Raw genomic sequence first — 9,744 nt, forward strand, 5'->3', positions numbered from 1 at the left:
TGGTGTGGGGGCCTCCCGGCCTGCCCAGACCCCTCCCACCCCAGGCGCGGCCCTCCCTGTGGGGGGGGGGGGGGGGGGGCGGGACCGTGGTGAGGAAGCTTCTGGCAGGCCCCCTTCGATACACAGCCTTCGAAGGGCCTGGGCGTACGGCAAGGAGAAGGAGGCCTCCAGTGGCTCCCATGGCTTAAACCCTCTGCCGAAGACCATGTGTGTGCACCGTCAGATCCCCCTTCCCGGCTCCGGGTTCCTCACCACGGTTGGGCAAGATGGCCCGCCAGAGGACAGGGAGGGCCGGGCCTGGGGTGGGAGGGGTCTGGGCAGGCCGGGAGGGCCGTGGTGCAGTGGCAGCATGACCCCGGGGTCGGGGGCCACTAGATGGACCAGGTAGCTCTCCAGGTCCCCAGTCACCTACCCGATCTCCTGACAAAGCCCGATGCTGCTCAAGCCTGAGGCTCTTGACCACCAGGATGCAGATGCAGCGGCCCAGGGCCCTGGGTGGGGAGAGGGAGGTCTCGTGGCCCAGGGAAAGCCCCTCCCAGGTCCTGGCCTGTGTGTGACAAGGCTGAAGCCTGGTCCCACCCCACCTGTCCCGGGGGCTGGTGGTCAGAGGCCTTGGGCAGGTTGCTGGAGCCCGGCTCCCTGGCTCCCGGACACCACCTGGCAGCCCGGTCCTGCCAGGGCCACAGACGGTCTGGGCTCCCACCCAAAGCATCCGCAGGCAACAGGTCAGCACTTCCATTCACTCTGCGTGTCTGAGGGCAACTGCCCTGTTTCTTCCCTGAGAGCACCGGGCAGGGGAGGGGCTGCAGGTCCTCGAAGACATCTCAGATCCCGGACAGCCTGGGACCGTCTTCAGGCCAGGGGGCTCCATCCAGAATGCACCCAGGAATTGCTCAACTCACAGAGTGGCCCGTGGTCCCTGCTGCTTCTGGGGCTCTGCCTGGGCTGCAGGACGCAGCTGAACTGGTCCAGGGAGTCCCTTCGGTAGCTGGGCGGACGGGGCCCGAGTTTTGGTCAGAAGCCTCTGAGAGCGGCTGTCTGGCCTCCAGGGCTCACTTCCCTGATGGAGTTCTGAAATAACGAAATTCTAGAGAAGTCTGGCTCCTCCAAGGAAAGCGCCACACACGTGCCAAAGTGCCCACTGTCACGAGGCTTCAGGGAAATGCAAATCAAAACCACACTGGGACACCACCTCCCATCCACCAGGATGGCCAGAACCAAAAAACAAATCACAAAGCCGGTGAGGAAGCGGAGAAATCCGAGCCCTTGCGTGGTGCTGGTGGGGATGTGCGATCGTGAGTCACTAGGAGGAACAGCTGGGTGGTTCCTCAAAAAGCTAAACATAGAGTCACCACGTGACCCAGCAGGCCCACCCCTGGAGACACACGCCAGGGACCTGAAAACAGCGTTCCAACAGAAACGTGCGTGTGCGGGTTGGCGGCAGCACCGCCCACGGTCCCCCGAAGGCGCAGACCTTCCCGCAGCCCCAGTGTGGACGGACAGCACGCAGCGCATAGTACTCAGCCGTGAAGAGGACCAGGGAGCTGCCACACGGTGGACGCCCAAGAAATGCGCCAAACGCAAAAGATCACACGGGGTAGGATCGCACTGACGAGAAGCCTACGTTTGCAGAGAGCAGGCGCCAGCCGCGGGCGGGATGGGGCTCCCTTCGAGCGGATGACAGTGCTCCGGAACCAGATGGGGGAGGTGGGCGCAGGGTGCGGTGAATGCATTCGACGCCTGTAATGGGGACGGAGCTGCACACTTCGAAAACGCTTCCTCTGTTGCGTGATCTTCACCTCAGTCTTCAAACACGAGCTCACAGGGGCTTCTGAAGATACGGGTCACAGCCAGGGCTGTCAGGGGAGGGGACCCCATCCTCTCTCACACGTATGACCTTTCCTTCCTCGCTGGGCCCCAGGAGGACAGGCTCCCGGAGGTCTATGGCTTTGCGGGGCCTCGAACATCATCAGATAATTTCCCGTCCCTCAGACCCGGAGCGCTGCAGCCACCGGCCGACTGCCCAGATTCAGGGACAAGCACGAGGACTGACATGACCGGAGTCCATGGCTGCCCTGTCCCTGTCGCCATCCCACCCATTCCTGCAGCCTGTCCACCCGGCTGTCCTCGAAGATGCTCTGCACATCCCCGCCTTGCCTGGGCCACGTCTCTCTGCACTGGCCACCAGTCCCCATCACCTTTCTGGGCCGTCCACCAGGTGGCAGTGAAGGCTCCCCGATGCTCAGTCCCTGCCCACTGGCCCAGGCCAGCGCCCCACCTCCTCTCCGCAGACCAGGGGGCCCGGCTGCCAGGCCCCCTGCTCCTGCAGGTGGAGCTCGGCATAAGCTCAAATGCACCTGCACCCTCGGCCTCTATACCTCCCTCAGACGACAGGGGGGTGCCCATCCAGCAAAGCCACGCAGGGCTGTCCTAGGACTGACACTCCCAGTCAGACCAGACCTGTCCCAACCGCCTGCAAATTACCAGCTCAACTTCCCAGCCACACTGCACTGAAATCCCACGTCGGCTCTCCAACAAGGAGCCTGTGTCCCCGCAGGAAGAGTGTCGGCTTTTACTCTCCTGATGCAGAATCAAGGTCACTGACGTTTCCCAGCAGGAACTCTGCAGGCCAAAGAATGAAGGAAAATTACAACTGAACCCAACACACCAGCCCCTGAGGCTGCACAAAGGACTGCTGGCACCTGCGGTGCAGAGAAAGTCTCGGAATCTGGGTGTGAATTAACAGCAGAGCTGCCCGAGCTCCCCTGAGGCCTCGCTTCTGTCCCCACAGAGTGGCACTCTGTAAAGGCCACATGGTCGACGTGGAGGTTAAATGTCACCCCAAGCTGTTTAAGTTGTTTTTCCCCACGGGTGGAATGTTCTTTTCATAGGGACATCCAGGCGACAGCCAAAGTTTCCAGGAGCCTCTGCAAAAATGTCTGTTTCTTCCAACTCTTGAGAGAGAGAAAGAGAAAAGCCTGATGGCGTAAATCATATTCTCAAGCTAGAAAACTAAAATGATTTTTCTCAAAGTCACGTCACCTTCTGACCAGACCTGCCAGGGAAGCAGTTCTGAAACTCCACACTTCTTTGGGATCTGAAAGCATGGCGGTGGCCTGGCTCCTCGAGATGTGGAGCCCAGTGCCAGCCCCAGCTGCAGCCTGTGTCCCGGAGGGACCGCAGAAGGGACTGGCCCAGCGTCCCCAGCCCACTGCGTCCCCAGCCCACTGCCCACCCAGCCCCTGCCAGAGGCCAGGTGCTTCTGTGGCTTCTCGGTCTGGCTGCCCTGTGGACCTGGACTATGGGCATCGCTCTCCCCAAGACCCCAGACTCCTCTTCCCAGAATTCCCTACCATTTGCTCCAGGAGCTCGTAGCCAAATACCCTCTGTCCCCCACGGGTGTCCACCTGCACATGCCCGGGCACTGGAGCCAGCCTGGCCCCTTGGCCCGCTCTGCTCTCTGCCTGGCCGGTTATATCACGGTTATTCTAGCACATTCTAGGGTGAGCCGCAGCAGAGGATAACTGTACTCATGTGCTACCCAAGGGGACGGGACCTCACATGTCCCTGTGCCACGTCCAGGGGACACACCTGGCCCAGGAGAACCCCCCACATAAGGAGCCACCCTAGACAGGGAGACGACAGGGCGGCCGCAGTCGGGAACCAGGGACATGCCGCTGGGCCAGTCTTGGCAGATGTCCATGTGCACGCCGGACAGCAGGGCAGCTTTGACCCCCGGCGGGCCACCCACAGGCCGAGCCCGAGTGGGCCTCAACGCCGCCCAGGGGTTTCAGGATCTGCAGCGAGAAGAAAAAGTCAGATTTCAGGGCTGAAGACAACATTTTAAAATCCGGCTTTAAATAAACATGGAATAAAAAAAGAGCGAGCGGAGCCTCCAGCAGCTGAAATTAGAAGCAGCAACCCTGGGCAGGGGGGCCATCTGTGTGCGCCAGGCAGCGCCCGGAGGCGGGGGCTGCCTCGACGGGGAGGGCCACCGGGACAGGCCAGGCCCCGTTTCCCAGGGCAGCTCCGAGCCCCGACTCCAGAGAACAAGTCCCCTCCTCTCTGCTCCAAACCACCTTTCCCATCACTGTCGGGGCCACTCGAGTCTGATGAGAGGCAGAGAGAAGGGCACGAAGACTGCGGCTCGGGGCGGAGGGGGAGCGAGCCCGGGGCAGCCTGCGTCTGTGTCCTGGGCCTCGTTGTCTCAGCAGCTCCCCGAAGGTCCTCCCCACCCGACCCCGCCTGGGAGGCCCAGGGACGGGACTATTTAAATCTGCACTGTCAGCTACCCGGGAACGATCAGCAGGTGGGTGCCGGAGCTGGCGGACGCGGGATGACGCTGACATGCAGAGGGGGGAGGAGCCCTGAGAAAGTCGGAGCCTCTTCGCGCCCTGGCGCTCACCCCCGCGCCGCCTCCCACGGCCCCTGGAGTCATGCCGAGGCGCACGGATTATGTAAGGGGGCCGGTTGCTGGGGAACCTCTCCCACCCAGCCCTGCCACGCGGCCCCCAGCCCTGCCACGCGGCCAGCACCTCCGTCTCCTCCACCCGCCAGGAGCCCCTTTGGGCCTTCCCGCTGGCCTGGCCCCCAGGGAAGCTGGGGGGACGTTCTAGGCTGACGCTGAGCCCCAGCAACCATGGGCCAGGAGGCCACACCTGAGCCTGTCCTGCACTTCTCCATCTTCCTCTGTGTGTGTCCGCCAAGCAAGCTCCGGGCCTTAGAGACCTTAGAGATCTTGGGGACAGGGTCCCTTCCCGGGCACGCCCTGTGCCCCCATGTCTGTGCTCCCTCAGGGACAGGCAAGGTAGGGCACAGATCCCTCCAGGCCCAGGCTGAATCTGTCCCGTGTAGGGCCAACGTTTTGACCACAGTGGAGAAAGCCTTTAAACTGTGTTCAGGTCAAGGATGAGCAGGTTTTGGGGAAAGTGCAAATGTGAGTAAACTGCGGGGGAGGGGGGAGGGAGACAGCCCCCATCTGGGGTGGCAGGAGAGCGGCCGCCCTAACCGGGCCTCCACTCCTGTCCTGCTGTCAACAGACCTGGCCCAGGGCACCCTCTATGGGGACAGGGTCACTGCTCCACCTGCTGGCCCCGCAGAGGCGGGGTTCTGGCGGGGGGCGGGCTGCGGGCTGCATGGAGGCTGGTGCCCCTCTCCCTTTAATAAACTTTTAATTTCAGGGCAGTTTTCAATTTACACCATTATTGCAAAGATACACCACCCCACGTTTCCTGCCGTCAGCACCTCCCGCCGGCGCAGGGCGCGCGTCACAAATCAGGAACCAGTCTGGCTCGCTGTTGTTAACACAAGTCCACACTCTGTTCAGGTTTCCTTGGTTTTCCTGTCACACCCTCTCTCTCCCCTGGTCGTCACGTCTCCCCAGGCGCCTCTGGGCTGAGCCGTCTCTCCCGTCCCTGGTTTCGGGGGGCCCGGCAGTTCTGGGGGGCGCTGGACGAGGTGCTGGGCTGGCCCTCCATGGGGACGTGTGTGATGTTCCTATGGAGCTTACACTGGGGTGATGGGTTCTTGGAGGAAGACCACAGAGCTGAAGGGCCTTCTCATCACGTCAGGGCCACGTGGGGTCACAGGGACGCGAGCTAGCTCCCTAGCTGAGGCACGCCTGTCAGCGTCTCCCGTGCTCTCGGGAAGGCGGTGGCCACACACAGCCCACACGTAAGGGCTGGGGAGTCTCCTGGAGGAATCCCCACTTTTTAAAGAGCAGCTTTTCATGTGCCTTTCTACGGGGCATCTGGGTGTTTTCCAGAAATGTCCGTCTAAGGGCTATTGACAATAATCTCTAAAACATTTGAGGGCTTGTCAGGTGCCAGGCACAGTTCTCGGCGCTTTTCCTGCCGTTTGCACTGCGAGTCTCCCGAGGTTCTGCCCACCTCCCCCCGCCTGGGGCTCACAGAGGCCGGGGGAGCGCCCAAGCCCCGCTGGGCTGTGCCGGTGACTGGCTCCTGGTAACCGGCTCTTCCTCCACTCTGCATCCACTCCCTCACCAGCACACCCAACCGGTAGACACCAGGCCTAACGCAGGGGCAGGAAACGTGGCTGTCCTTTTGTGCTGGACAAAGCCGTGGTGTGCCAGAGGCTGCTGAGGTGACCCTCCTGCTGGCAGGAGCCAGGACTCCCCCAGGCCTGCGAGCTTCCAGCTCAAGGCAGCTCCAAGCTTTCTTGCTGATACTGCGGACAGTCACGGAGAACGTGGGCCTGGCCAGGACCCAGAAAACAGTCCTCTGGACACAATGAGACGGTGTGCCATAACCCTGGCCCAGGCCAGTCACCCGGGGCACCTGGTGTGGATGGGGTCAGCAGTGCAGGCCGGGGCAGATGGGAAAGGTGAGGTCCTGCTAGGTAGGCCCGTCCCTCCCGCCCTGGAACTTTCTGGTTACCGATTACAAGTGCTTTAATCCAGGAAGGAGAAAAGGAGGAGGAGTCTGGATTGGCTGGCTCCTTCTCTGAGAGCCAGGAGGAAGGAGGAAGGCGGAGGAAGAGAGAAATGGCCCCCTTGCCAAGCAAGCACACATGTCCCTGTGATCTGAGCCGAACGGCCACCCCTTAGGCCAAGCTCGGCAGAAACCAGGTTAGGCAGAAAGAGACACGGAGTTTGTGAAAGCCCTTCAAAGTTTTGCTGGGTGGCCACCTCAGAAAGGACTCCTGTTTAGCAAAAATTCACAAACCCTTGTGCCTGCCTGCCAGGAGAACAGCTTGCTTGAAAAGCAAGGCTGTCATCCTGTAATTAAATCTGAGACCCCCCTCCCTACGTGGCGCTGAGATGAAGCCACTTATATAACACGCCTAAAAATAAGCTGATGAAGAGACGCACTTTTATTCTCCCTGCTTCCAGCCCTTTACTCCTGGGCCACCCAGACTGGGGTCTGCTGAGCTGGGGGTCAGCGTCAGCCGCCCCACATGGTCGGGTTCTCACCTCCGACCATGGCCCAGCAGCCCGCACACATCAGGGCCCGGGGCTGGCGCCCGGGCCAGAGGCCCCTCTAGTTCAGAGCTGGGTGCTGAAGATCCACACGGCTACCCATCTCCCCGGTCACGCAGACCACAGAGGTGAGGACCAACAATCAGGCGTGACAGGGAAGCCGGTGGCTACAGAGTGCCAGAGCACCTGCCTTCTCAGGGACCCCTGAGCTGCCCCCCAGCTCTGCCCCGAGGGCCAGAAGAACACCACCCCGGCCTGCGGCGTGCTGGGAGCTGCCCATCTTGGCTGGCGCTGGCCCTCTTGCTAATCCTCTCCGACTTCTCCATCGTGACAGCGCCTTCCTCTTGCCAGTCTTGGAGGGGGCGGGCCAGACCCCAAGTCTAGGCAATGATTTCCCAGCTGCACTGACTGCCAACCTCCAGGCAAGGCACTCGATCCCACAGCCCCCCACACACTCCGAGTTAAGGGGAGAAAGAACAAGTGGGTTTTATAAAGGGCTCAGAACACTCCAAAATAAAAAGGTGCCAAGACAAAGGTGCCCCCTTAACTCTGGGAGCTGGCACAGGGGCTGACCTCTCAGCACCCAGCCCGCCATCTAGCCCTGTCCACAGCTCGGGCCCTAGGCCCTTACCCCTGGCCCTAGCCCCGCCCCAGACACCATCACCACTGGAAGGGGCTTCCACACAAGAAGGAAAACCCTCAGAGAACACTGGTGTCTCCCAGGCTGGGGGGCTCAGACCCCCGCTGAAGACTCCTTCACAGCTGAAGGAGTGGGCGCGCCCATGCTGAAGACCTTTCTGGAGTCTGGTGGTGCAGAGAGGCCACCAGGCAGGGTATAGGTCTCCAGGCCTCTCTAGGACGGCCTTGCCCACGTCTCACTCTGCGCCTGCCATGGGTCCTGCCAGGTTCTCGGTGATGCTCTGTGCAATGCTCCTTCACTTTCACTGGTGGCAGGTGCTGACTGATGGCTTCCCTCCCCAGGACGGGCTGCAGGGCCATCAGCACGCCGGGAGGCAGGCCAGGCTCCAAGTGGGTCCCCTACCTCAGCCACTACCAAAAGTGAGCATGCCCTCGGACAGGACAGTCAAGAGCAGGAGCTTCTAGAGGGTGGGGTGGTGCTTAGGACTACGGAGGCTTCTCTGGAGAGGACCCTCTCCTCCCCCTACTGTTTTGAGACTGATAGGAGCAGACAGCTCAGAACTCTCCAGGCTGATTCCCCTCCCACAGTGATGAGACCCCCCCCCCCATTTCCTAAGGGCCTCCACCTGTCATTCTTCTGGTCCCAACCACGTCACTTCCCTTTGGGCAGGCAGCAGCTCTACCCTCCACCCACCCAGCTCCACTCCACCTCCGCCCTTGACCCAGGTCAGGTCAACGGATGGTAGTCCTAGAGCTGGCTGGATGGAAGCATGCACAGCATCAAGCTGGCCTGGAGAAAAGGGAAAGAAGGGAAGGAAGACAGTCCCAACTTCAGCTGCACAAGCAGATAAACATCCCAGTAGTTAAAGCTAATCTGAACTGGCTTTCTGTCACTTGCAACCAAAAGAATCCCGGAATCCACATACACAGGAATCCACTTGAAAACACTGCAAGCAATAAAGAAAAAAGAGGAAACCATAGCTGGGATCAGGAAGGAAATTCAACCAGAAAGGATCTGCCTGTGATCGAAGGCTGGCAGATAGAGCAGGCAGGCTCTTCCTGAATGTCGCTTCCCTTTCTCGGAGGTGCTCCTACGAAGTGGAGCACACTCCATTTGGGTCCCGGGTGCTGTGACTTCAGGACTTGCCCGAGTCCCGTTCTGTCCACAGCCGTCTTGCGGGTCTGTGTCCCCCTGGGCACCTGCGCTTGAGGAGAACTGTGAGCGATGGTCCTGGATGGGATACTAGTGGGGAGTGTCAGGCTCCATTAGAAGGAAACACTCAGATCTGCTGTTTTACAACCTGAAGCAAATAATTCCTCCGTGTAACTCTAATTTATGTAAATATTTTCGCAAAACAGTGACAGGGGGAGCCGTGTGTGTCAGCTTGGTCAGCTTCCCCAGCAGACCTCCCAGGAAAGGCCTCCAAAACCAGCAGCTCTGTCTGACCCCTTGATCGCTCAAGGGAAGTTCTCCCTCCACAAAGAAACTGCACCCAACAGGGGTCTTCTGCCATCGCAAGGTCCTCTCCTCCCCTGGGGGGCCCCGAAGCCCCCCCCATAGGGTTCTCTCCCCACCCCCCACCGGCCCCCTCTACGATCTTCCTGGCAAATTCTCTCCGTCCCAGACGACGCTCTCCTCCCCAGGATTTTCCTCAGGGCCCACCCCACACCCGTGGTCACCCCTCCCAGGATCCTCCCCTCCCAGGGTCCTCCCTTCCCAGGGTCTTCCCCCAGGACGCAACCCCACCCCGGGTCCATCCCTCCCACAGCCCACCCTCCCAAGGTCCTCCCCAGGGTCCACCCCTCTTAGGATCCACCCCCAGGATCCTCCCTTCTCAGGATCCTCCCCAGGGTCCACCCCCTAAGAGCCTCCCGCCCATCCTCCTCCCCGCCGGAGACTCCGCCGGCCCGCACACTCACCTCCCGAAACTCCGGGTCCACACCGGACCCTGAGACAGCATGCCGGCCTCTCTCCATCCGTTCTTGCGCCCACACGGCCGGCCTCGGGCCGCCCAGGGACCTTCCCCCGCCCGGCGCGAGCCCGCGACCCCCGCCGCCTGCAGGGAGCTGCGCCCAAGAGGCGCCGCGACTCGCGACTCTGCGAAGAGCCGCCCCCATGCGCGCCCGCCGCAGCGCCCCCGCTCCCCCACCTTCCGCTCCCCTCCTCC

This window comes from Neomonachus schauinslandi, chromosome 15, assembly GCF_002201575.2.
Source record: "Neomonachus schauinslandi chromosome 15, ASM220157v2, whole genome shotgun sequence".
In the NCBI taxonomy this organism is placed as follows: domain Eukaryota; kingdom Metazoa; phylum Chordata; class Mammalia; order Carnivora; family Phocidae; genus Neomonachus; species Neomonachus schauinslandi.